At 52.4% G+C, this 27,500-nt stretch overlaps 1 long non-coding RNA gene and 2 pseudogenes across 2 annotated transcripts in view; 1 reads left to right on the top strand and 2 right to left on the bottom strand.

Moving 5' to 3' along the window:
• Nucleotides 1–9,830: 9,830 nt before the first annotated feature.
• LOC144579458 (signal recognition particle 9 kDa protein pseudogene) lies at nucleotides 9,831–12,684 on the bottom strand (annotated as a pseudogene).
• Nucleotides 12,685–20,988: 8,304 nt separating this feature from the next.
• LOC144579470 (uncharacterized) overlaps nucleotides 20,989–27,500 on the top strand; it is a 21,625-nt gene continuing 15,113 nt past the window's right edge. Inside the window, exon 1 of the long non-coding RNA XR_013527012.1 lies at nucleotides 20,989–21,500. This is a non-coding gene — a long non-coding RNA (uncharacterized LOC144579470). The remainder of the gene's footprint in view (nucleotides 21,501–27,500) is intronic.
• On the bottom strand, nucleotides 23,253–23,851 carry LOC144579469 (ATP synthase peripheral stalk subunit d, mitochondrial pseudogene; annotated as a pseudogene). Its single transcript, XR_013527010.1, has one exon. The product of XR_013527010.1 is annotated as an ATP synthase peripheral stalk subunit d, mitochondrial pseudogene (transcript).

Here is a 27,500-nt window from a genome sequence, read left to right as displayed (position 1 = left end):
CCTGGACTCAGGTGATCTCATGGGCCCGGGAGGTAGATCGCACACTTGAATTTCCAGCCATGGTGTGTGTGTGTGTGTGTGTGTGTGTGTGTGTGTGTGTGTGTGTGTGTGTGTGTGTGTGTGTGTGTCCGTCTGTGTGTGTGTGTGTCTGTCTGTGTGTGTGTGTGGTCTGTGTGTGTGTGGTTTGTGTGTGTGTGTCTGTGTGTCGTATCTGTGTCTGTCGGTGGGTGTGTGTGCACGCGTGGGGCATACTCGAGGCCGGGAGGGGGCGGGGGGGCAGAAGGAAACCGTTTTTCGTGACCTTGGTTACCTTTTAACTTTCTTCCCGTCCTCGTTTGCTTGTTTCTTCTTACCGTTTCTTTTCACCTCTGTGTGTTACACTGATCCTTTCTTGGTTTCCTTCTTTTATGTACCTATGGATGGATTTCTTTAGAGGCAGGCGGGGGTCTCTCTCTGTCGCCCTTTTCTGTCTTCGATCTTATTTTCTGCACGCTGGTGTTTGTTTATATACAATACATTCACAGACTGTAAATAACATGCGGTATGATATATGCAAATAACCAGATAGGACGTAGGAAATGAAAGGAATAATTCTTCTACATCTATGTGTGTGCGAATATTTCATTTCATTCACTTTGGTACTTAATGACCACCTCCGTTCACACCGTCTTTGTTGTTTCTTATGGTTCCTTCACCCTTCCGTGTCCATGTCATTCTTACGTTTACGTTCGTTCATCTATTTAGTTTGAGGTCGGGTCTCAAGTATTTCTCTACATTCATTCATTCATTCATTCATTCATTTGGGGACAGCCTTGCTTGACTTTATCTGCCTGATTATGTAGAGGCTGGCTCGCATTTATTCATTCATTCATTTTATTATTTTTACTGCTATTTCTTTTTAAATAGAGACGGGGGGGGGGGGTTTCACCACGTTGGCCAGGCTGGTCTCGATGTGCTGACCTCAGGCGATCCACACGCCTCAGCCTCCCAAAGCACTGGGGGATGACAGGCCTGAGACACCATGCCCGGCTATTTGTTTATTTATCTATCAATGGATTTATTTAGAGGCAGGCACTTTCGTATTTATTTATTTATTTCGGGGAACACTCACATTTCTTTCTTTCTTCCTTTCTTTGGATGCTGGCTCGCATTTCTTTCTTTCTCTCTCTCTCTCTCTCTCTCTCTCTCTCTCTCTCTCTCTCTCTCTCACACACACAGACACACACACACACACACACACACACACACACGCAGTTTGGACCAAGCCGTCATCCCTCCTCAGGTCCCTCCCGTCCCCACTACCTGTGACCACGCCACCACAGGGGTTAACTATTGCATTGTTTTTAATGTATGTATGTGAGATGGGGTTTGAGGTTCCACCGTGACGCCCACCTGGTCCAGAACGCCTGCTCTCCAGAATTCAGCCTGCCTTGGCCTCTCACGGTGCTGTTATGGGCCTGAGTCACTGCACCTGACTCAATCTCTACTGGCCTGCCTGCCTGCCTGCCTGCCTGCCTGCCTGCCTACCTACCTATTGTCCGTTCGTCCGTGTCCGTCCGTCCGTCCGTGTCCGTCTGTCCGTCTGTCTGTCTGTTTGTCTTTCCCGTGTGTCTTGCCTATCACCTTCTTAGTAGGCATGTGGTCTCGCTTTGCGGTCCGCACTCTGGACACACATATTTCTTTTGAAACTTCGATGACGATGATGCTGCTGATGATCATTTATGCAGGTGGAGGTGGTGTCGAATGACAGATCGAGATGATCACAAACCTTTGCGCTCCAGCCGTTCTCCCACGTCGGCCTTTGAGACCGCTGCGATGACAGGCGTGAACGTGGAACGGGCCTGGTCGTATTTGTCTTGTGCGTTTCTTTCCAGTCCTTGTTTCCGGTCTGGACACACAGTCTATAATACGGGCGTTGCAAACTAAGACAATTTTCACACACATCTCACGATCCTACCTTTTCTTTCCAGTGCCACAAGCCACATCGAGGGTGGCGTGCCTGATCGCTCTCTGATAGTTGATTTATATAGTGCAGAAAGTGCTGACATTGGCCATGTGCACCTGTTTTTTTTTGTTTTGTTTTGTTTTTGGACGGAATCTCTCTCTCTCTCTCTCTCTCTCTCTCTCTCTCTCTCTCTCTCTCTCTCTCTCTGCTTTGTTGGGAAACTCTGTTCTTTAGGACGAATTTTCATACTCTGTGAAAATTTCCTCTTCAAACGAGCATCTCTTGAAACATGAAAATTATTTTAAAAATAAAGAGAAAGACAAAAGGCACACAGTGGAAATTTCTTTGGCTGCCTCCCAGGTTGTACCTTGGACCCAGTGGGAGGGAAGGAGGGAGGGAAGGAGGTAAGGAGGGAGGGAGGGAGCAGCAAGATTCAGTGGGTGGGTTAGATTTGCGGTTTTCGGTGCTAAATCCTCTCTGGAGGCCCAAAAGGCCCTCCGGGAGCCTCCTCCCCAGGGGAACCGCATTGCGGCTGCTTTCAAATTCGCCAGCGACCCGTTTCACCAGATGGCCTGGGTGGGCCGGTTGGGACCACACTGGACCACCCGGGTGTGTGCTGTTCTTGCTGGGTGTGGGGGTAAGTCAGTCTTGCTGACTTACAGGATAAACTGACAGCACTGGCATGAAAACTAAGATGCATTTCTAGGCGGCTCGGGCGTCAGAGTGTCACATACGATGCCCTTCGTTCAGTCAGCAGCCTGTCTTTAGCTTCCTCAGACGTCAGGACGACTTCCCATCACAGCCTCTTTTTTTCCCTCGTTCCACGGCAGAGATGACACACATGAGAGGGAGAAAGAAAGAGCTCAATAGATGATGCTCGCCCTCATTTGTGGAATTATCAGTCACCTACAGACAGATGGGCGACTAGACAGAGACGCAAATCAGACACCATTTCTAGGTCCTCTTGGTCAGGATGGTCTCTCTCTCTCTCTCTCTCTCTCTCTCTCTCTCTCTCTCTCCCCCACCCCCAGCCAGCACAGCATGTGTGTGTGCGCGCGTGCACGCACGCACACACACACACACACACACACACTCTTTTCACATCCGTGTCACAAATCACACTAATTTACCCCTTTAGCACTATACATATTGAGTGAACCAATCTCACAACCCCATGGCTGAGGAAACACCGTCTCTATGATATATTAAAAAGATTGGCCGAGCCGGATGAGGCGGCCCATGCCTGTAATTCCGACACGTAGCGGGGGCTGAGCCAGGTGGATCACTTGAGGCCAGGAGTGCAAGACCCGGCTGGCCAACATGGCGAAACCCCGTCTCTACGAAAAACATAAAAATGTGCCAGGTGTGGTGGCGTACGCTTGTTAGATCAGTAACTCGGTAGGCTGGGGCAGGCCAGTCACTTGAACCAGGGAGTCCGACGTGGCGGTGAGCCGAGATCCACGCCACGGCAATCCAGCCTGGGTAACAGAGTGAGACACTCTCTCTTAAAATAATAATAGTAAGGAAGTTTCGCTGGGCATGGCGGCAGCTACCTGTTAATCCTACCTGGGCAATCCTGTGACAAAGAAAGGAGGGGGAGGGAGAGGGAGAGAGAGAGAGAGAGAGAGAGAGAGAGAGAGAGAGAGAGAGAGAGAGAGAGGCGGAGAAAAGAGACGAGGGAGGGAGGGAGGGAGGAAGGGAGAGAAACAGAGAGACAGAGAGAGGCTTAAATTCTGCAGCGCAGTGGTGTCATCCTAGCTCACTCACTGCAGTCTGGACACTCCTTGGCTCGACATTCTTCCACCTCAGCCTCCAGAGTACACGTGCCATTGTGCCCAGATTAGTTATTGAGAGACAGGGTTGCACCATGTTGGTCAGGCTGCTCTCAAACTCCCGACCTCGGGTGATCTGCCTGCCTCGGCCTCCCGAGTTGTTGGGATTACAGGTGTTCTCCGGAGAAGAAAAGAAAACGGGATTTATTTACCAAATCCTACACACCTACGCATTGTGTTCCCCTTGTTTGGGTTTGTGTAGTTTTAGTCATCAAGCAGACACGCCTCCCAACACCTTCTCTCTCTCTCTCTCTCTCTCTCTCTCTCTCTCTCTCTCTCTCTCTCTCTCTCTCTCTCTCCCTCCCCCCCCTCTTTCTCTCTCTCTCTCTCTCTCCTCTCTCCTCTGTTTCTCCTCTCTCCTCTCTCTCTCTCCCCCCCTCCCTTTCTTTCTCTCTCTCTCTCTCTCTCCTCTCTCCTCTCTTTCTCCTCTCTCCTCTCTCTCTCTCTCTCTCTCTCCCCCCCTCTCTCCTCTCTCCTCTGTTTCTCCTCTCTCCTCTCTCTCTCTCTCTCTCCCCCCCTTCCTCTCTTTCTCTCTCTCTCTCTCTCTCTCTCTCTCTCTCTCTCTCCTCTCTCCTCTCTTTCTCCTCTCTCCTCTCTCTCTCTCTCTCTCTCTCTCTCTCTCTCTCTCTCTCTTTCTTGTTTTTCACCTGGCCTAAAGAGACACCCATTGAAAGTAAGACAGAGAGAGCTCCTTCCAATTGTTTTATTGATCTAGAGACAGTGTCTCACTCGGTCGCCCTGGCTGGAGTGCAGTGGTGCCATCGTAGCTCACTCACTGCAGTCTAGACACTCCTTGGTTCAAGACATTCCTCCGCCTCAGCCTCCAGAGTACCTGGGACCACAGGCACATGCCACTGTGATCAGATCATTCATTCATTTTTCTGAGACGGGGTTTCACCAGGTTGGTCTGCAACTCCCGACCTCGGGTGATCCGCCCGCCTCGGCTTCCCAAAGTGCTGTGATGACAGGCGTGAGCCACCGGGCCCGGCCCCTCAGATCAGTTTTTCAATGTTTTCTAGGCCGGGCGCTGTGGCTCACGCCTAGAATTCCAGCACTTTGGGAGGCCGAGGTGGGTGGATCACGAGCTCGAGAGATCGAGACCATCCTGGTCAACCGGGTGAAACCCCGTCTCTACTAAAAATACAGAAATTAGCTGGGCATGGTGCTGCGTGCCTGTAGTCCTGGCTACTCGGGAGGTTGACGCGGGAGAATTGCCTGAACCCAGGAGGCGGAGGTTGCGGTGAGCCGAGATCGTGCCATTGCCCTCCAGCCTGGTGGGTAACGAGAGCGAAGCTCCGTCTCAAAACAAACAAACAAACAGATCAATTGCAACGAAGTGATGAGACCCTGTCTGTAGACCCTTTCTACAGGCAGGGTCTCATCACTTCGTTGCAATCCTCCCGACCTGGCGTCTCAAAGTTTTGGGATGATGGATGGGCTCGAGCCACACTGTGCCTGGCCTCCGGGGACTGATTCGCGACCACAACTGACGTGCTAATATTTTCTTCTTTTTTCTCCTTCTTCTTTTTGAGACGGAGCCTCGCTCTGTGCCAGGCGAAGGGAGGCGCATCGCTTCGGAAGCGGCAGCCGAGCCGCCTTCTAGAGCCCCATTCAAAGGCAGACAGCCCTGTTTCCCTTCTGGAGTCGGAGGTGATGGCTCCCATGGCCTCGGGCTCCACTCCATTCGGCAGGCGCCGCCCCACAAGAAGGCTGGCTGTGGCTGTGGCTGGGGGTGGGGGGACGCGGTGGGGCTGGCTGGAAGAGTCTCCTTTTCTGCTTCGTCCTTCGGTAGCTGGAATGACGGGCGCGCACCACCACGCCCCCCGGCTACTTTTCCTATTTTCAGGAGGGATGGGGTTTCGCCATGTTGGTCAGGCTGGCCTCGAACTCCTGACCTCAAGTGATCCGCCCTCTTGGGCCTCCCAAAGTGCTGGGATGACGGGCGTGAGCCGCCAGCACTTCACCCTTGAAGAGCAAGCGCGCGGGCGGGGAGCGGTGGCTCACGCCCGTCATCCTATAGCACTTTGGGAGGCCCAGGAGGGAGGATCACTTGAGGTCAGGAGTTCGAGCGAGACCAGCGTGGCCAACCTGATGAAACCCCGTCTCTACTAAATGTACAAATGATTAGCCGGGCGTGTGGTGGGGGATGCCTGTGATATCAGCAACCCGGGAGGCTGAGGCAAGCAGGCAGGCAGGCAGGCAGGCAGGCAGGCAGGCAGGCAGGCAGGAGAATCCCTTGAACCTGGGGGGCGGAGGTTGCCCTGGGCTGAGATCACGCCGTTGCACTCCAGCCTGGGCGACAGGGGTGAGACTCTGTCCCGGGGGGGGGGGGGGAGCAAGCTCGCACCCTGCCACCTTTCACTGCGGCCGGCCCTTTTTTAGGCTCTGAACCTATGTCATTTCTGACATAGGTTGACTCCCTCGATCCCCTCTCTCCGTTAGTGACTCGGTAAAGTAACTTGGACTTTGTGTCGCCCCATCCCGAAGACGGATGGGTGGAATCCCACTGGGAGGGAGGGGAGAAATGGATCGGGATACCTGGTGACCTGGGCCTGCCTGAGGAGACTGTCACCCTTCGCTGCTCACGAAAAGGTCGGGTAGGGGCAGAGGAAGAGCTCTTTGCCTTTGGCCCTTTGAAGGTTCGCCTGAAACGTCAACTCGTCAGAGACAGATGAATCAGAGAATAGGCCAGACACGTTTCGTTTCTGGGTCCCCTGCAGAACGAAGGCCCCCCGGGATGACTTGGGTTCCACAGGGTGTATCTTCTCCGACTCTAGGTCCTGAGACCTTCGGTTCTGGGGGAGGGGGAGGGCCCTGCCTCTTCCACGAAAAGGAAAGAGCGCGTGCTTACAGAGGCCGAGAGGAATCTAGACGGACAGAGGGGCCCTGCTGGGTTTCCCCACTCGGTGTGTAGGATTTGGGGAGGTCGAGGCCAGGCTCCCACTTGGATGAAAGGAGCATGTTTCAGACTTTTCTCCCTGTCACTTGTGGCGTCTATCCTTCTCCTATTTCCCTGACAAACTCCTCAACTCAAAAATAAACGGTTAGGGAAAATCTTACCTAGCGAAGCCAATCGTGGAGGCGCTAAGGAAGAAAGCTCATGACCGCGGCATACATTTCTAGACATAGGACCTATCGCGGTGTGTGCGTGGGAGTGATTTCTAAGGCATGGCCACTGTAACGCTACTGGGCTGGGACGGCCCAGTGATGTTCTCGTGAGGAGACGGTGGGTGGATCGCGAGAGGTCGAGAGTTCGAGACCGGCGCCGGGGCAACGTGGAGAAACCCCGTCTCTACTAAGAATACAACATTCACCCGGCACGGTGGGTGGTACGTGCCTGTCATCCCAAGCTACTCGGGAGCCTGAGGGCAGGAGAATCGCTGGAACCCAGGAGGCGGAGGTTGCCGTGAGCCGAGATCGTGCCACTCACTCCGGGAGTGAGTGTGGATTTCACGGACCTTCGCTTCCCTGTAACGGATATTGACACTCTGAGGTGGTGGGTCTGGAGTCCACTCGGAAACGCTAGGGACTGGACTTCCATCTTAGATAGGCCCCATCTCCACCCCTAGCCTCCGTCCACACGCCCCCGCCCCTGGTCTCCTCTTCCTTCTCTCTAGGGGAATGGAAGTTCCAGATGAACCCACGGGCGGGTGCCTAGGCCGTGTCCCCTGGAGGCTCCGGTCGACTAGTTGCAGGCGGGCATCACCCGAGAGGACTCCCTGGGCCCAGAAACGACCTGATCCGAGAGGGATCGGGGAGAGGCCGGTGACGCGGCGTGCCTGAGCCGCCCCCGCCCCCGCCCCCGCCCCCGCCCCCGCCCCCGCCCCCGCCCCCGCCCCCGCCCCCCAACCTCCACCCCGACCCAGAGCGATCCAGCGTTCCCTTCTTTTTCGTGCTGACGCCTGCAAGCATCGGTGGTCTTTGGGCATCACCTAGCGGCCACTGTAATGGAAAATCGAGGTGGCGCGGAGGGAGCTCTGTGAGCCCGAGGACTTCACAGAACCTGGGGCAACCGGTTTCTCTTCCGCCCATCTGGAGGCCCCTCCCTCTCTCCCTCGTTGCCTGGGGAACCTCCGCCCCGGTGGGGGCCCTATTGTTCCTTTATCGGTACTTTGTGTTCCTTTGTTTGTTGGTGTCTTTCATGCGCATAGACTCTTCTACCTGGGCTTTATGAGGAGTTGGTTTATTTTTTAAGCACCCCCCACCCGCCCCTTTACTCCAACTCGTTGAGTTTGTGAGGTGGGTTCCCCCCAACGCCGCGCCTCTCACCACCCTGCGTGGAAACGTTCTGGAGCCAGGCGCGTGGGCCTCCATCCTCTCTCCCCTCCCCCCACCCTTTGCCGGTTGACATTTGCATGGGTGATGGCCAGATCTCACCTCACTCAGTGGCCACTGTTTTTGAAGATGGGGGTGGGGGTGGGGCACGGTCCCACTTCCCCAGAGGCAGCTGGGGGCGATGGCACAGCCTTTGGTCCTCGTGGGCAAGCGGGTGGGCGGGCTGGACAGTAGTGGTGGGGCTTTTTCACCCCTTCACTCCTCAGCCATCCCTCCCTCCCTCCCTCCCTGGGAAAGCTTCATCTTGGCTGGGTCTCTCAATCACCTTTTCTCTTGATGTCTTCTTTTCTCCTTCCCCGGGCCAGCATATATGCAAAATGGGAAGGGCATCGTGGCGCCACGCTGGGCCGTAGTAGTTTGTGCCCAAAATAGAAACGCTGTCTAAAAAGCGATACTTTGCTCCCTTAAGATGACCGGAGGTGATGCCTTGGCACGGAATTCTAGGACGGTGTATCTTTTCCCCAGGACGTGTGTGAGCTGCTGTTTTTCTCCTGCTGTTGACTAGCGAGCGCTTTTGTGGATTTCTCGATGTCTAGTGACAGCCGGTTCCTGTAAACTGTACTTCATAATGTGATAACCTGCTTTTTGCCAGTTAAAACTAGCTCTCTCTTTCTCAGACTAAAAGCTGTTCAGGCTTTATGTCAGTTAGCTTCCTGAGCTGGGCAGACTCCATCTTACCTTCTACATTTTAGTGATTTTCCCACCATTCACTATGTCACCAGAGTATGTAGCTGGGGCGGGCTGACGCTGGGAACGCATTTGTTCATAAGAGGCCGAGTTCAGTGGTACCAGCAGAGCTTGGGAATGCGGGCAGGTGCTGTCCGATGCCCAGAGCCCCGGTTACCTATATAAGTTGTATGTCTTTTGTGACAACTTTACCCCTCGCACCTGGCACTGTTTTATTTCTCATGTACTAGCTTAAGTTTGAACTTTTTGCTTACTCTGCTTTTGTGAAAAATTTCCTTCAGCTAAGTTCCCCCTCCCTTTTAAAACTAGGGTATAAAAGACCGCCTAATATTTCCTTAGGGGCCGAGAGAATTTTGGGCATCAGCCACCTCTCGGTCGCTGGCATAATAAAGGACTCATAATTCAATCTCAGAGTCTGGTGCATTCTTTGACTCGCTCGGGTACAACAATAAGGTCTTTCTTTCTTTCTTTCTTTCTTTCTTTCTTTCTTTCTTGTTTTTGTTCTTCTTGTTCCTGTTCTTCTTCTTATTATTATTCTCTTCTTCTTCTTCTTCTTCTTCTTCTTCTTCTTCTTCTTCTCCTCCTCCTCCTCCTCCTCCTCCTCCTCCTCCTCCTCCTCCTCTTCTTCCTCCTCCTCCTCCTCCTCCTCCTCCTCCTCCTCCTCCTCCTCCTCCTCCTCCTCTCTTCTCTTCTTCTTCTTCTTCTTCTTCTTCTTCTTCTTCTTCTTCTTTCTTCTTCTTCCCCAGGCTGGAGTGCAATGGCACGATCTCGGCTCACTGCAACCTCCGCCTCCTGGGTTCAGGCAATTCTCCCGCCTCAGCCTCCCGAGTAGCTGGGATTACAGGCACGCGCCACCATGCCCAGCTAATGATTTGTATTTTTAGTAGAGACGGGGTTTCACCATGTTGACCAGGATGGTCTCCATCTCTTGACCTCATGATCCACCCACCTCAGCCTCCCAAAGTCCTGGGATTACCGGCTTGAGCCACCGCGCTTGGCCTGCAGGATGTATTTCAATGTAGTACCTTCATTCCATTCCTGGGGAATCAACATGTGAACACGACGTTTAGGTGGTGAAATTAGGGTACGAACATAAGTGTCAAATAATATCATACTTCCGGTTTACTGGAAAACATGACAGTTGTGACAGTCACACCTAACACTTTGGTTACAGAAAGAGAGAAGACGGACAGAAGTATGCAATGATGTGACAGTTGGGATCATCTATCGGCCTTCTGAGAAACTGCAGATGAAAAATACGTCGTGAAAATGTCTGTAAAATGGTGGTTGTGGTACATGTGTAGTGACCGTCATTGCATTCACGCACTCAAGTAACTGCTGCTTCTGATAACTGAAAACTAGATTCAAAGTCATTGTTCAACGAGCTGATACTACCAATCCCCTATAATAAAAGGTATTTTTATTGTATCTCTCTGGAGAGAGAGAGAGAGAGAGAGAGAGAGAGAGAGAGAGAGAGAGAGAGAGAGAGAGAGAGAGAGAAGGCAAAGCATACTGGTTAGTCAATTCCTGTTAGATATAATTGAGGCCACACTACTAGACATACTCAGGTGCACGGCATTCGTAACAATGCGCACTGTGGTGCGGAGTTTGTTCCGATGACCATCTTTTATGTCTATTGGTCATCGACGGCATACATTTTATGCTCCAAAAGAAATACCTCGATCCAACACAACGGTTACATTGAATGTTCTTTGAAAGAAAGATGAACTAAATTTAAGGAAGCATTGGCTTTTCGTAATATCTCATTTTCAAGTTACTGTTACGAATCTGCCAGAAAGAAACAATTGTGCGTTTTACCTAACATCAAGTAATCTGCAAAGTTCCGGAGACAGATGCATCGCTTGTGCAGTTTCCAAAAGTAAATACAGGCTTTCTGACTGAAAACATTCGCATTCCTAGCTCTCTAAAGAAAACGTTCAAAAGAAAATTACAGAAAATGACCTCTGAGCTTCTGAAGAGTCCACTTAGTTACATAAAGTATTTTCTGTCCCAACACTTTCCCTACTTCAAAAGATATTTACTTCCTCAGTACATGACAAAGTCTTCATTTCAAACCATTCACTCAGTTTCCATGGTAACACTGAGGGATTCCCTGGCTACGGTCAGTGCCACTAGTTAGTTGACTGTGGAATTTCTCAGTCTTCTTTCCATCTTGAGCTTGCTCTCTTTTAGACACCAGACAAACTCGATCATCTGTTACTTGTGTGTTTAACACACAAGTTTCCATCAGAATGCCTGTATTTGAGAACCACACGTGCCTTCACAGGGTCAGCGAGGTAAAGCTTCTCTCTCGGTAGGCAGCGTGGCTGAACTCCTCCCAGGTCTGGCACTGTGCATCGTGGCCTGGAGTGCAAAAGTAAACAGAGGCAAGGCCACAGAACCAGGTTCAGCAAACTACCTAGAGTCGCCAACGGATGCAAAAGTCATAAGGTCTTATTTTCTAGAAATTCATGAGGTCTTCTTCTTCTTCTTCTTCTTCTTCTTCTTCTTCTTCTTCTTCTTCTTCCTCTTCTCTCTCTCTCTCTCCCCCCTCCCTCCCCCACTTTCTTCCACCCCTCCCTCTTCCTCTCCCTCTTTTTTATTTTAATATAAGCTCAGGTAGATCTAATCCAATCCATTCCCAAGGCCTCAATTCTTTACTTTAGGAATCTCAGATTTGATCTCCATACAGAATCCTGTGCAGAAGTGGCGAGTTTATTTCTGGACTTGGAGACCTCAAAGATGTTACACATTGATAAAGATTCAGGCCTGGCACGGTGGCTCCTGCCTGTCACTGCAGCACTTTGGGAGGCCGAGGTGGGCGGATCACCCGCGGTCAGGAGTTTGAGACCATCCTGGCCAACATGGTGAAACCCCGTCTCTACAGAAAGACAAAAATTAGCCAGGCGCGGGAGCTCACGCCTGTAATCCAAGCACTTTGGAGGCCAAGGCGGGCAGATCACCTGGGGTCGTGAGTTCAAGACCGGCCTGAGCAACATGGTGAAACCCCGTCTTTAGAAGGAAAAAAAGGACAAAAATTAGCCGGGCGTGGTGGTGCGTGCCTGCAATCCCAGGTTCTCGGGAGGCTGAGGCAGGAGATTTAATTGAACCCAGGAGTCGGAGGTTGCAGTGAGTGAGCCGAGATCGCACCACTGGACTCTAGCCTGGTGGACAGAGTGAGACTCCCTCTGAAGGGGCGGGGGGGAGAGAGAGAGAGAGAGAGAGAGAGAGAGAGAGAGAGAGAGAGAGAGAGAGAGAGAGAGAGATAAATCCAACCCTAAAATCTGGGTTTGCTTTCTCCGTTGACTCGGTTGTGACCCAGACTTAGTGTCTCGATAAATCGTGCACCTCTCTGTTCAGCTAGGATGCTGGGAGGGTTTTCTCAGTCTGTATCTCCCCATGTCTTAAATGACCCGTGACCGAGCCCTGTCCGTTCTGTCTCAAATATGGAGCTCCAAACATTCCTCTCCATTTCCACAACTACACACGGCCCCTCGTGAAACCACTGGCTCTCGGGAAAACATCCCAGATGGTGGTTTCAGCTTTTTGGCTATGAAGCCTGAGCCTGCTGACAACATTCCTGTTCAGCTAATACGTTTGTATTGTTAGTGAAGGCGGGGTCCCACTATGTTGGCCTGGCCAGGATGATCTCCATCTTTTGACCTCGTTATCCACCCTCCTCTCTCTTTCTCTCTCTCTCTGTCTCCCCCCCCAACCCCGTGTTAGTGAAAACCTGTCTTTAGTAACAATACTGTCTCTGTGACGGTCTGTCTGGCTGGCTGGCTTTTGCTGCCGCTGCTGCTGTTGTTTCTGTTTTAAAAGTGCACCCGGGCCACCGATTATGGTATCAAAAGCATTATAAGATATGTGTAATTCTCTCTCCATTGAGTACCCCTTTCCTCCTCCTCTCTCTGCTCTCTGTCTCTCTCTCTCTCTCTCTCTCTCTCTCTCTCTCTCTCTCTCTCTCTCTCTCTCTCCCCCCCCCCATTCCTCCTCTCTCTCTTTTTTTTTTTTTTTTTTTTTTTTTTGCTTTTTTCTCTCATTTGAGACAGAGTGTCGCTGCTGCTACCCAGACTGGAGGGCGATGGCACGATCTCGGCTCACTGCAACCTCCGCCTCCTGGGTTTAAGCAATTCTCCTGCTTCAGCCTCCCGAGTAGCTGGGACTACAGGCACGTGCCACCATGCCCAGCTAATTTTCTTTTTCTTTTTTTTTTTCTTTTTGAGTTGAGACGTGGTTTCGCTGTTTAGACCAGGATGGTCTCGATCTCTTCACCTTGTGATCCACCCATCTCGGCCTCCCTAAGTGCTCGGATTATAGGCGTGAGATGCCATGCCCAGCCTGTGCTACTTTATCTTTTAACTTTTTGCTTACTCTGCTTTTGTGAAAAATTTGCTTCAGCTAGGTTTCCCCCCTCCTGTTTCAAACTAAGGTATAAAGAACCTCCTAACTCTTTTTTTCTTTGGGCCTGAGAGAATTTTGGGCATTAGCCACCTCTCCGTCGCTGGCTAACATAAAGGACTCATAATTCAGTTTCAGATTGCGGTGCATTCTTTATCTCACTCGGATATAACATCTCTCTCTCTCTCTCTCTCTCTCTCTCTCTCTCTCTCTCTCCGTCTCTCTCTCTCTCTCTCTCTGTCTCTCTCTCTCTGTTACTCTCTGTGTCTCTCTCATCTCTCTCTGACTCTGTCTCTCTCGATCGAGTGCGACACGTTGAGTTAAACACCTTCATTGGTTTTCTTTGGTGGTGGTGGTGGTGGTGGTGGTGGTGGTGGTGGTGGTGGTGGTGTGTGTGTTTGCTGAGACCGAGTCTTGCTCTGTCTCCCTGGCTGGAGTGCAGTGGCACAATCTCAGCTCACTGCACCCTCTGCCTCCCTGGTTTCAAGTGAGTCTCCTGACTCAGCCTCCCGAGTAGCTGGGACTACAGGCACGTGACACCATGCCCAGCTAATTTTTTTTTTCTTTTTTCTTTTTTTGAGTTGAGATGGGGTTTCGCTGTTTAGACCAGGATGGTCTCGATCTCTTCACCTTGTGATCCACTCGTCTCGGCCTCCCTAAGTGCTGGGATTATAGGCGTGATCTGCCATGCCCAGCCTGTACTACTTTATCTTTTAACTTTTTGCTTACTCTGCTTTTGTGAAAAATTTGCTTCAGCTAGGTTTCCCCCCTCCTTTTTCAAACTAGTGTATAAAGAACCCCCTAACTCTTTCTTTCTTTGGGCCTGAGAGAGAATTTTGGGCATTAGCCACCTCTCCGTCGCTGGCTAACATAAAGGACTCATAATTCAGTTTCAGAGTGCGGTGCATTCTTTATGTCACTCGGATATAACATCTCTCTCTCTCTCTCTCTCTCTCTCTCTCTCTCTCTCTCTCTCTGTCTCTCTCATCTCTCTCTGTCTCTGTCTGTCTCGATCGAGTGTGACACGTTGGTTTTCTTTGGTGGTGGTGGTGGTGGTGGTGTGTGTGTGTGTGTGTGTGTGTGTGTGTTTTCTGAGACCGAGTCTTGCTCTGTCCCCCTGGCTGGAGCGCAGTGGCACGATCTCAGCTCACTGCACCCTCTGCCTCCCTGGTTTCCAGCGAGTCTCCTGACTCAGCCTCCTGAGTAGCTAGGATTACAGGCACGCGCCACCACGCCCAGCTAACATTTTTGTGTTTTCAGTAGAGGCAGGGGTTTCACTGTCTTGGCCAGGCTGGTCTCAAACTCCTGACCTCCTGATACTTCCACCTCGGCCTGGCCTCTCAAAGTGCTGGGATGACAGGCACGAGCCACCGCTCCTGGCCATCTTCCTTGGTTTTAACTGGAGAATCTAGATTCGAGCCACACCTCGTTCTATGTCACGGAAGGACTTCGTTATCCTGCCGACTCGGGAAAGCCAGGCCCCTTGTGACCCGTTTCAAACTGAGAGCCACCTCATGTTTGGGAAATGGATCCGCTCCCAAGTTCAGTGAAGGGATGCGGTGTGTAGGACGAGGGACCCTGTTCCTTCTGATTTGGTCTGCATGGTGGGGCCTGGGGCTGGCCGGAGCTCAGTGTGGACCGATGGCTCCCTCTACCATGGGATCCACTGTCCCCACTTTGGAACACAGGCCTTGGCAGATCCTGGCCCTTCCTGGTATTGAGTCAGGCCGGGTGCGGTGGCTCATGCCGGTAACCCCAACACTTTGGGAGGCAGAGGCAGTAAGATCTCTTGAGCACGGGAGCTCCACCACCAACCTGGGGCTACATGGCCAAACCCCGGGGTCCGTGCCTGTAGTCTCAGCTACTTGGAGGCACTTCACCCTGGGCGACAGACAGAGCGAGACCCTGTCACAAACAGACAGACAGACAACAGCTATATTATGTCCTTCTCAGGGTACAAAGCAAAGCTAACAGAATACAGCATTTAATTTTTTTTAACTTTGTTTATTTATTTATTTTGAGACGGAGTTTCGCTCTTGTTACCCAGGCTGGAGTGCAATGGCGCGATCTCGGCTCACCGCAACCTCCGCCTCCTGGGTTCAGGCAATTCTCTTGCCTCAGCCTCCCGAGTAGCTGGGACTACAGGCCCGGGCGGGTGCGGTGGCTGGCTCACGCGTGTAATCAACCCCAACACTTTGGGAGGTGGGCGGATCACGAGGTCAGGAGATCGAGGCCATTCTTGCTAACATGGTGAAACTCCGTCTCTACTAAAAATGCAAAAGTCATCCGGGCGTGGTGGCACATGCCTGTACTCCCAGCCACTCGGGAGGCTGAGGCAGAAAGAATCACTTGAACCCGGGACGGAGAGGTTGCAGTGAGCCTAGATCGTGCCATTGCCTGCCCTCCACCCTAGGGGACAGAGCGAGACTGTGTCTCAAAGTAAATAAATAAACTCGTTCATTCGTTCATTCATTCTGAGTAGACATGCAGGATGTCAGCTTCTGGCCTCACGGACTCTGAGCTGACGAGTCCCGTGGTCTGCCTATCGCAGGACTGTACAGGTAAGGAGTTAAAAAAAAAAAAAAATTTTTTTTTTTTTTTCTTTTAAAGCGTCATGTTTAAAACAACTAATTTTGTTATACGGAAATATACGGATGTACCCCAAACACAGAAACTGCTCTTCCATTTTGAAACAACTCTTTTCAAAATTGTCTTGGGCCTGGTGGGTGTGCCAGTGATCCTTTTAGGTTTCGACCTTGACGGAGAGAATTTCCAGTCGGTCTCTTCTCTCTGGAAGGAAGTTTCACATAATCCGATGGGTGGGGACTTAGGCTGTGTCTCCCTAAGGCGCTGGTCGATTGCTTGTGGCAACTGCCTGGGAGGGCACGGCGGACCCACTGTGCTGTGGTGGGGGGAGGGCTCCATTCTTCCCCTCTCCCGCTCCCGTTCCTGGCGATCCCAGTTCATTCCTGGTTGACACTCTCTGTTGGCAGGCAGACTTCGGGCATCCCCTAGCGGCCACCGTTACTCTGAAAACCGAGGCCTCACGGAGGAAGAAAGAAGGCACTCTGAAAACCGAGGCCTCATGGAGGAAGAACACTCAGGCCGCCTGCGCACAGCCCGGGGCAACTGTGACTTGTCCGCTGCCCCCGCCCCCGCCCCCATCTTCGCGTTCCTCCCTCCCTTGTTGCCTAGGGAATCGCCATTCTGACCCCCGGGTCTCATTGTTCTTTGATCAGATAAAAAGAATATCCTCCTAAATGAACAGAAAGGCTAAACTTTGTCTTGCTGGAGATTGGATTGATTTTGAGCTACTCAACCTGAGAGTTACAGTGTTACCATAGAGATTGACTGTTTTTGGTGAAGCCAGTTTAGTTTTCATCAGTTTTTAGAGTGTGAGAAATCAGATTTTATTCTGTCCATTTTTTTTTTTTTTTTTTTTTTTATTGGATTTTAGGTTTTGGGGTACATGAGCAGAGCATGCAAGACAGTTGCGTAGGTACACACATGGCAGTGTGCTTTGCTTTTCTTCTCCCCTTCACCCACATTTGGCATTTCTCCCCAGGCTATCCCTCCCCACCTCCCCCTCTGTCAATTTCTCTTAATAGAGTTTTCTAAAATTGTCACTTTTGCAACCTGACTCATAAAGTATTCTTGACCGTGTTGGCTATTTTTGCCATAGAGAACAAAATTAATATTCTGTTTCTATTACTGTGTGGGTTTTGTCCCTTTAAATTAATTTTTACTTCAAAGGACCCTTTCTCGGACTTTTCCCTAACCCTTCAGGTTATAGTATGCAGTTGAAAAATCCATGGGGCAAGCTTCATAACACTTCATATGTTATTGAAAGTACTGAAGAAAATGGACCTGAGGAACCTAGCTAGCCCTACCTGGAGTTCATGTCATTTTTGTCATTTGTTTTGTTTTCCAGTTTTTAATGCACAAAATAGCAGTAACAATACCCGGCAAGAATTAAAGGATAATTGTAAGACTCGTAAATCATTTTGATAAGGATCTTCCGTTCAGTATGCATTTCTGAATTTTTAGTCATAGAAAGATAGTGCTAGGTATAATTTCAGGTGTCTAGCGTGGACATATTATGATCTAAAGTAATTGCTGTCTTGATGTGAAATAAAAGTGCTTTATCATCCAAGGACAGTTCTATACAATTATGTAACTATTGCCATTTTAGGAGTGTTATCAGGGTATTAGTAATATTAATAAAATAATTAGAAAGCTTAAGCAACTAGCCTTCTGGAAAGTTAAGGATAAAAGAATAAATAGGCCAGGCGTGGTGGTGGCTCAAGCCTGCCTGGGAGGTTGTGGCGGGTGGATCAGAGGTCAGGAGGTCGAGACCAGCATGGTCAACATAGTGAAACCCTTGCCTCTACTGGAAATACAGAAAAGTTAGGGGGCCGTGGTGGCACGTGCCTGTAGTGTAGTCCCAGCTGCTCACTCACTCGGGAGGCTGAGGTAGGAGAATTGCTTGAACCCACAGGGGGCGGAGGTTGCACTGAGCCTGGGTGACAGAGAAAGACTGCTTCTCCAAAATATTAGAATAAGGCCGGGCGCGGTGGCTCACGCCTGTCATCCTAGCACTTTGAAAGGCCGAGGTGGGTGGATCACCTGAGGTCAGGAGTTCAAGACCAGCCTGGCCATCTTTAGAAAAAAGAAACCCCATATTTAGAAAACAGAAAAAAGCCACACACACACACACACACACTCACACACACACACACGCTAGAATAGAATAGAATAGAATGGAACAGAATAAAATAGAATTGAACGAACGAACGAATGAATGAATGAATGAATGAATGAATGAATGAGCAATTTTTCAGGAACAAAGAAAACCCATGGTGACACAAACCTATGCTTCTCGCCTTTTGAGGCAACAATGACGCTACAAATTATGTGTGATTTCTTGTTTTTCTACATTTAATTTAACGTCGTTATTATTATTATACTTCTTGCTATTGTTCTTATTTGAGACGGAGTCTTCCTCTGTCGCCCAGCCTGGAGTGCAGTGGCGTGATCGCGGCTCTCTTCAACCTCCGACTCCCGAGTCAAAGCGATTCTTCCGCCTCGGCCTCCCGAGTGAGTAGCTGGGACTACAGGTGCGTGCCACCGCACCCGGCTAACTTTTGTGTATGTAGTAGAGACGGGGTTTTGCCCTGGTCAGCAGGCTAGTCTCGAACCCCTGACTTCAAGTGATCCACCCGTCGTCTCAGCCTCCCAAAGTGCTGGGATTATGCTCGGTGCGTTATGAGCGGCTCGGCTAACATGGTTAACTTTATGGCCCCGTGGTTGGGCCTTTGGTTTACAGCCAGAGGCTACCTGACAGAGCCCTGTCCCTCGAAAGAAGGGTGGTTATCTGCAGATAGCAGCAGGGTCTTGCTCTGAAATCCTCAAAGCCTCTGCTGTGATTCAGAATGGTGGTGTCTGTCTCAAACGGATGGTCCTGTTGATCTGCTCTGGTATTTAGAAATGAATGCTCCCCTACTAAAATCTGTCACAGACACCTCCGGGACGGATGAATGTGGTGGGTGCAAGTTTGGAGGTGAGGCAGGTGCTTCGCTAGAGCTGAGGAGTTGAAGACCAGCCCGGGAAACAGGCTGCGGTGCATTTGTCTGGCCAAGGCCCATGGCAGCCTCCACTTCCCGACCTCAAGCAATCCTCCCACCTCGGGCTCCAAAACAGCTAGAACTATACAGGTGCCTGCCATCACGATGCCCGGCTAACTTTTTAATTGTTTTGATTTTTTTAGTACAAACGGGGGCTCGCTGTGTTGCCAGGGCTGGTCTCAAACTCCTGGGCTCAAGCGATTCTTCCACCTGAGTCTCCCAAAGTGTTGGGATTATAGGCGTGAGCCATGGTGCGCTGCCCTCTTTTTATTTCTTTTCTCCTCCTCCTCCTCCTCTTCCTCCTCCTCCTCCTCCTCTTCCTCCTCCTCCTCCTCCTCTTTCTTCTTCTTCTTCTCCTTCTCTCTCTCTCTCTCTTCCTCCCCTCCCCCCCTTTCTTTCTTTTCTTTTATTTATTTATTTATTTATTGGAAAAAAAAAAAAAAGATGGGGTTTCACCATGTTGGTCAGGCTGGTCTTGAACTCCCGACCTCAGGTGATCTGCACGCCTTGGCCTCCAAAGTACTTGAATTACAGGCATGAGCCACCACACCCGGCCTCATTCTTTTTCTTTTTTCTCTTCCTTCCTCCCTACTGGATGGATGGATGGATGGATGGATGGATGGATGGATGGATGGATGGATGGGTGAGTGAGTGAGTGAATGAATGGACGGACGAGTCGGTTTCCGGAAATATTTACAGGCGAGGTCGGGTGCCGCAGATGACGGCAGGGCCTTGCTCTGAAATCCTCGAGGCCTCCGCCGTGATTCGGAACGGTGGCTACCTCAAGCGGATGGTCCTGTTTGTGTGCTCTGGTCTTTTTTAATTTCTTGAGACGGAGTTTCGCTCTCGTTACCCAGGCTGGAGTGCGATGGCGCGGTCTCGGCTCACCGCAACCTCCGCCTCCTGGGTTCAGGCAATTCTCCTGCCTCAGCCTCCCGAGTAGCTGGGATTACAGGCACGTGCCACGGTGCCCAGCTAATTTATTTATTTGTCTATTTTCCAGTATGTTTAGCAGAGACGGGGTTTCACCACGTTGACCAGGTTGGTCTCGATCTCTCGACCTCGTGATCCACCCGCCTCGGCCTCCCAAAGTGCTGGGACGACAGGCTTGAGCCACCGCACCCGGCTGTGCTCTGGTCTTCAGGAACGAGCGGAGCCTTCCCGTGCTCCGCCACCTCCTTGTATGTCTTCTACGACCGTCCACGCTTCCATGTACTTTTTTAGAGATGGGGTCTCCCTGTGTCGCCCAGGCCGATCGTAGGTCACTGTGACCTTGAACTGACTGGTGGGCTTAGAGAGATGCTCCCCTGACTCAGCCCCTGAGGAGCTGGGCCTACCGGCCCGGGCGGGTGCCAGGACGCAGCACGACACAAAACGGCCGGCTGATTATCTATCTATCTTCCTTCTTTTTAATTGTTTTCTTCTGCGACAGAGGTTCCGCTCGCTCGCTCGCTCTGTCGCCCGGGCTGGAGTGCAATTGCTCCCGGACCCAGCGGGAGGGTCGGGTCGGGTCGGGTCGGGCTGCTTATTCTTGCGGCCTGATGATGAGCTGAAGACGAATTGGGGAAGGAGGGAGTTTTCATTTCTGTGACTGCTTACGGGGAAACGGAAGGCCTGGAAAATATCGCCAGACCGACTCAAAACCACAGAGAGGAGGTCAGAGCCTGTGTACCTTCCGAGCTCTCTGTGTACGTGTCACGGTGCGTGGTCACCTAAAGAGGGAAGCGAATCCCCCCCACCACCCCCCCGCCCCGGGAGTCTCGCTCTGTCGCCCAGGCTGAAGTGCGGTCGGTGGTGAGATCTTGGCTCACTGCGACCTCCACCTCCCGAGTTCCAGCGATTCTCCTGCCCCTGCCCGGCCTTTCGAGGGCCTGGAGGCGGGGGTTTCGCCATGTTGACGGGGATGGTTCGGAACTCCTGACCCCGGGTGACCCGCCCGCCTCTGCCTCTGACTACCGGAGTGCTGGGGTGAGGGGCGTGGGCCGCCGGGCCTCGGCCTGCTTTTTCTTTTGTTACTAGAGAAGAAAATGGCGTGGGCCCTCTCGCTATCACGGTATACACTCTGCTATTCTGTGGGATACGCCGTGCGTGTGAGTGCGTGCGTGGGTACGTCCGTGCGTGCGTGCGTGCGTGCGTACGTACGTACCTACGCACGTACGTAGGTGCGTGTGTTTCTGCGCGTATTGCCGAGTCACGGTGCTTCCTTCCCCCTCAGGGTCTCCGCTCCATTAGTTGTGGGGGAAATGCCTGGGAGGGTGCCGGGCTGACACTTGCATATGTTGTCATCGGGCGTCACCTAGCGGTCACCGGTTCTCCGAAGTCTAGGCGGCGTGACGGGACGCTCTGGCCGCCCGCCCACCGTCAGGAGAGACTGTGGCTTCTCTCTGCCACCCGCCCCCCACCTCCCCCCACTTAGAGGCCCGCCCTCCCTTAGTCCATTCGTCCCCCACCCCCACCCCCACCCCCACCCCCGACTCCCTCGTTGCCCAGACGACCCCTGGAGACCCTGGCCGGGCCCGATTGTTCTTCTCTTTGATCCGTTGTTTCCCTTTCTTTCTTGGTGTCTTTCTTAACCCATATGGACCCTTCTGCCTGGGTTTTGTGGATGACAGCTCCACTTTAGGCCTTGTCGTTAGTGGGGACTTTCCCGATTCTCCCCAGATGTAGCGAAAGCAGGTAGATGTCCAGAGTGTGCTCGTAAATGGCGTTTCCCAGAAATCATCGAATGAGTGTGGAGGAAGAAACATGCGGTGCCCCCCTTTCGAGGCAGCGATGCCAGCAATCATGAATTAGGTGTCATTGCTGGAGTCGGCTTGTTTCCTGAGTTGCCCTCCGTGCCCACCCCCACCCCAGTCTTGAATACATTTTAGAATAACCTACTGTGCCTCCGTCCCTTCCCCTTCCTCTTTGTGTCCCCTCCTGCTCCCCTTGGTTTCTCTCCTTCCACTCAGGCATATCCCCCCTTCTTTCTTTCTTTCTCTTTCTCTTTCTCTCTCTCTCTCTCTCTCTCTCTCTCTCTCTCTCTCTCTCTCTCTCTCTCCCCCCTCCCCACCCGCCACCCCTCCCTCCCTCCCTCCCTCCCTCCCTAGGTAAACTCACTCAACCACCCTGGCCCAGGCCCTCATAGTCATTTTTCTTCTTTTTTTTGGAAACAGAGTCTCACTCTGTCACCCAGGCTGGAGTTCGAGGGCACGATCTCGGCTCGCGGCGGCCTCTGCCTCCCGGGTTAAGGCGATTCTCCTGCCTCAGCCTCCTGAGTGGCTGGGGGTTACAGGCATGCACTGCCACGCCCGGAGAAGTTCGTTCTTTCTTTCTTTCTTTCTTTCTTTCTTTCTTTCTTTCTTTCTTTCTTTGATTAAAATTAAAGAAGTTTATTTGTATTGTTAGCAGAGACGGGGTTTCACCATGTTGGCCAGCCTGTTGTTGGACTCCTGACCTCAGGTGGCCCACCCGCCTCAGCCTCCCCAGAGTGCTGGGATGACAGGCCTGAGCCACCGCGCCCGGCTCATTGTCACTTTTAACGGTTACCTTACGTGTGGCATTTTTATTTTCCTGGCCAACATATTCCTAAGGTGGAAGGTGTGTCGCAGCCCCTCCCCGGGCCTTACTATGCCGGTAGAGGATTTTTCGAAAAGAAATCTGTCTGTGCTTTCTCCTTTAGTTTCTCTCTCCCTAATTGCCTTCTCCAGTTCTTTCTTTCTTGTTTGTTTCTTTTGTCGTTTTCTGTGTTTCGTTCGTTGTTCCTGTGTTTCTTTCGTTGTTTCTGTGTTTCTTGTGTGGTATTTTTTTTTTTTTTTTTGAGATGGAGTTTCCCTTTTGTTACCCAGGCTGGAGTGCAATGGCGCGATCTCGGCTCACCGCAACCTCCACCTCCTGGGTTCAGGCAATTCTCCTGCCTCAGCCTCCTGAGTAGCTGGGATGACAGGCACGCACCAGCATGCCCAGCTAATTTTTTGTATCTTTAGTAGAAACGGGGTTTCACCATGTTGACCTGGATGGTCTCTATCTCTTGACCCCGTGATCCACCCACCTTGGCCTCCCAAAGAGCTGGGATTACAGGCTTGAGCCACCGCGACCGGCTCCTTCCTTCCTTCCTTTCTTTCTCTCTCTCTCTCTCTCTCTCTCTCTCTCTCTCTCTCTCTCTTTCTTTCTTTCTTTCTTTCTTTCTTCTTTCTTTCTTTTTTCCTTTTTTCTTTATTTTGAGACAAGAGTCTCACTCTGTCACCCAGGCTGGAGTGCGATGGCGCGATCTCAGCTCACGGTGACCTCCACCTCCGGGGTTCAAGCGATTCTCCTGCCTCTGCCTCCTGAGTGGCTGGGGTTACAGGCATGTGCCACCACGTCCGGAGAATTTGTTTTTCTTTTCCTTTTTTATTTTTAACATTAAAATTAAAGAGGTTCTTTTTTTTTTTTTTTTTTAATAATTACTTTTATTTTTAATGTCCAGAATGTGTAATATAAGGGCCAGAGCCTCCTCCTGGACTCAATTTTATAAATTCTCAATTGGTTGGTGAGGCCAATAGGGATACTTTTGCTTGTCCAATTTGGTTTCTGGGAAAGCTTCGTTCAAGTCCTCAATGGTCATCTGTTCAAATGGAATTAAGTTCTTATACTTCTCCATCTTTTTCTCATATTCTACAACCCTGGCCTTTGAGAGAGACACCCACTCAGCACAAGACTTCACATCTTCTTTTTCTTCAGCATCCACCAGGGCAGTATATGGATCCTCTGGTATAGGAACCTTCAGGGCATTAAACTTCTTCTCAAAGTCATCCACCAAGCCTGCTTTGGCCTCATTGGCCTTGTAGTAAGCCCAGTCAATAGATGGTGGATTCTCAGGTAAAGCAGCCAACCTGGAGGTTAGGATCTCATTCCAGGATTTCAGGGAATTAGCAATGGCCTTTTGGTTTTGGGGTATGATCTCCCAAAAAGCTATCCAGTCAATGGTTTTTAGAGCAAGTTTTCGCCCAGCCATCTTGGAATCCTTCACCGACCCCAGCTGCCTATCGTCCACAGCAGCAAGTAACGGAAGTGGGTCCCTTTTTTTTTTTTTTTGGTATTTTTAGCAGAGACGGGGTTTCACCATGTCGGTCAGCCTGTTGTTGGACTCCTGACCTCAGGTGGCCCACCCGACTCAGCCCCCCAGAATGCTGGGATGACAGGCGTGAGCCACCGCGCCCGGCTCATAGTCACGTTTAACGGTGACGTTACACGTGGTATTTATATTTTCCTGGCCAACCGTATTCGTAAGGTGGAAGGTGGGTCGCAGCCCCTCCCTGGGCCTTACTATGCTGTTAGAGGATCTTTCGAAAGGAAATCTGTCTATCCTTTCTCCTTTGTTTCTCTCTTCCTAATTGCCTTTTCCAGTTCTTTCTTTCTTTCTTTCTTTCTTTCTTTCTTTCTTTCTTTCTTTCTTTCTTTCTTGTTTGTTTCTTTTGTCGTTTCTGGGTTTCGTTCATTGTTCCTGTGTTTCTTTAGATGTTTCTGTGTTTCTTGTGTGGCCTTTCTTTTTCTTTTTTTATTTTTTATTTCTTTTTTCTTTTGAGACAGAGTCTCAGCCTGTCACCCAGGCTGGAGTGCGATGGCGCGATCTCGGCTCACGGTGACCTCCGGCCTCCATGGTTCAAGCGATTCTCCTGCCTCAGCCTCCTGAGTGGCTGGGATGGCGGGCGTGTGCCACCGCGCCCAGGTAATTTTTGTATTTTTAGTAGAGACGGGGTTTCAACGTTTTGGCCAGGCTGGTCTCGAACTGCTGACCCTGTGATCCGCCCGCCTCGGCCTCCCAAAGTGCTGGGATGACAGGCATGAGCCACCTTGCTTGGCCTCTCTCTCTCTCTCTCTCTCTCTCTCTCTCTCTCTCTCTCTCTTTTTCTCTGTCTGTCTGTCTGTCTTTCTCTGTTGCTCTTTCTTTCTGTCTCCCTGCCTTTCTTTCGAGATGGAGCCTAGCTCTGTCGCCAGGCCCGATTATGTTTAGCAAGAAATTTCATTTTGTCTATTTTCTTTCTTTCTTCTCTCTGCCTTCCTTCCTTTCTTTTCTTTTTCCCTTTTTTTAGATTTTTACCTAAATGCAGGTGGGGGCTAATGCCGAAAATGGCATTAGCCTCTTCTTTCTGCCTTCCTTTCTTCTTGCTCTGTGTTTTTCTCTTTCTTTCCCTCCTCCCTCCCTCCCTCCCTCCCTCCCTCCCTCCCTCCCTCCCTCCCTTCTTTCCTTTTTTCTGTTCCTTTCCTTTTTTTCTCTCTTTCTTTGTCTTTTATACTTTTTTTGTCTCTTTCGCCCTTTTTTCCTTCACCTCTTTCCTCATTCTTTCTCTTCTTCATCTTTCTTCATTTTCCACCTGTCTTTCATCATCTATTTTCTCCAGATTTTAAAATTTCTGTTTTCTCCATGTCCTTCCTCCCCCCACCCTGCTTCCTTTCTTCCCTCTCTCCTTCCTCCATGTGTCTTTTTTCTATCCCCCCTCCCTCCCTCCCTCCCTCCCTCCCTCCCTCCCTCCCCCACACCCCAGGTTTGATTGTGAAAGTGTCCTCATTCTGTGTCTCTCTGTCACCTGAACGACTCGCGACCGAGTCCTGTGTGTTCTTTCTCCCTCCGAGATGCATGTCCAAACAGCCACACGTCGTGGGCTTGTCTTTGGAGCCTGTCTCGGTCTACGCAGAGACACGTTTGGAGGACGGTTTCTGTGGGGTTGGGGTGGAGGGGCTGTGTCTTCGGCCTCGGCCAGACTTTTCTCGACTCACGGTTTCGGTTTTGCCGTCCGCCGGCCGCCCTGCCATCTGGATCTCTCTCGGTGACAGGTTTGGGGACCTGGTCGTCGCCGGTTGTCGGGCTCCATCTGGCGGCCGCTTTTATATGGTTTTCTTGGCTTCTGGAGCTCCGGTGACAGCTGCCGAGGGAGGGGACCGTCCCCGCTGTGAGCTAGTCATTGCTCCGGAAAGCCTGCGGCCGTCAGCGGGGCTGTCCCTGTGGCGCCAGAGCTCTGGCGAGTCACTTGTGAGTCAGAGCTCGGGCGTGCAGGGCTGTATGGGGGCAGGCTGTCGCCGAGTTTCCAGGCCCGAGCGAGGTGTCGGGGCTGCCCGGGCCGGTCGACCAGTACGCCGTAGCTCCCGAGGCCCGACCCGCGACCCGCGGGGACCCTCCGGGCGTGGCGCGGGTGGCCGGGGACGCCACTCCACGGCCCTGTGGCGGGCCAGCGCGGGCCCTGGCCGCCAGAGGCACCCACCCACCCGCCGGATTTCTTTCCCGAGTCCCTGTGGGGAGTCGGTGGCCTGCCTGCGCCGTCCTCCCGGGGTGCCGCGCCTGGCCGCGGTCCCTCTGCTGTGACGCTTTACTTCCGAGTCCGCCTTCGTGGTCGGAGAGTGGTCCCTGAGCGCCTTCGGTCCCTCGTGTCGTGTGTCCCTCGCGTGTGAGGGGACGGCCGAAAGAGTCTGTTTCTGAAGGCACGGGCCGGCCCCTGCGTGGCACCGGTGGCCCGGAGGGCGTGCCCGGGAAGGGCTGCTCCCTGGTGTGTGTGTGTGTGTGTGTGTGTGTGTGTGTGTGTGTGTGTGTTTAGGTCGACCAGACAGCCCTGGGTGCTCCATGTCTGGCTGTGATGGTGGCCTTTTTGGGGACAGATGTCCGTGTCACGCATTTCTGAGTCGGCGGTGTGGCCGGTGACTAGACCCCCTGCCCCCTGGGCGGGGTGTATCTTTCACTCTGAGTTGTCGTTTTGTGCCACCGGGTTATTGCTGACACGCTGTCCTCTGGCGACCCGTCGCTGGAGAGGTCGGGCCTCTGGATGCGTGGGGGGTCTCTGGTCTACCGGTGACCCGGCTAGCCGGCCCTGCTCTGGGTTGAGCCGCCGGCTGGGGCCCGTGTGCCTTGCCTCCCGTGCATCCGTCTGAGTGTCCCGGCTCCCTGGTGCCGCCCTGGGCCCGGGTCTCTTCCGACTCACCTGGGTGTGGCGGGGAAAGGCCGGTGCGGGCGGGCGGGCTCCCGTCTGCCTGCGTGTGCGCTCCCTGCTGCGGGCACCTGGGGCGGTCGCGACGACCCCGTTCCGTTGGCTCCGTGCCGTGCGTGTCAGGCGTCCTCCTCTCCTCTGGGGTTGTCCGCCGTCCCTTCCCCGGAGCGGGGCTGGCCGGCCTCGGGCCCGTGGGCTCCGTGGCTTTGCTGAGGTTGACTCCTTCGCCCCGCTCTGGGTCTCTTCCGATCGATGTGGTGACGTCACGCTCTCCCGGGCCGCGACCGATCCGCGGTGGGCGAGGGACGGACATTCTCGGTGAATGGGACCGCTCTTCTCGTCCCGCCCGCGGGGGCCCCCTTGCCTCTCCTGCACCCTGCCTGTGGGGTCTGGATCGGGAGGTGTAGGGGGTACGGAATCCGGCCCGACCTCGCCGTGCTCCCCCGTTCTCCGCCTGGCGGGGGCCGGTGGGGTCCTCTGACGCGGCAGGCATCCCTCGCTCTCGCCTCCTGTGGTTGTTGCCTTGTCGGGGGCGGCCCCTCTCCGCGGCGGTGGGGGGCTCGTCCCGATGGCCCGTCGTGCTGCCCTCGCCGGGGTGGTGCGAGCGTTGGCTCGGCTTGGGCCTTTTGCGGTGCTCCTGGAGCGCTCCGGGTTGTCCCTCAGGTGCCCGAGGCCGAGCGGTGGTGTCGTTCCCGCCCCCGGGGCCCCCTCCTCCGGTTGCCGCCATGGGGTCTGCGTG

This window comes from Callithrix jacchus, chromosome 15, assembly GCF_049354715.1.
Source record: "Callithrix jacchus isolate 240 chromosome 15, calJac240_pri, whole genome shotgun sequence".
Lineage (NCBI taxonomy): Eukaryota > Metazoa > Chordata > Mammalia > Primates > Cebidae > Callithrix > Callithrix jacchus.
Note: the sequence above shows the minus strand (reverse complement) of the source record. Positions and strands in the feature narration are given on the sequence as shown.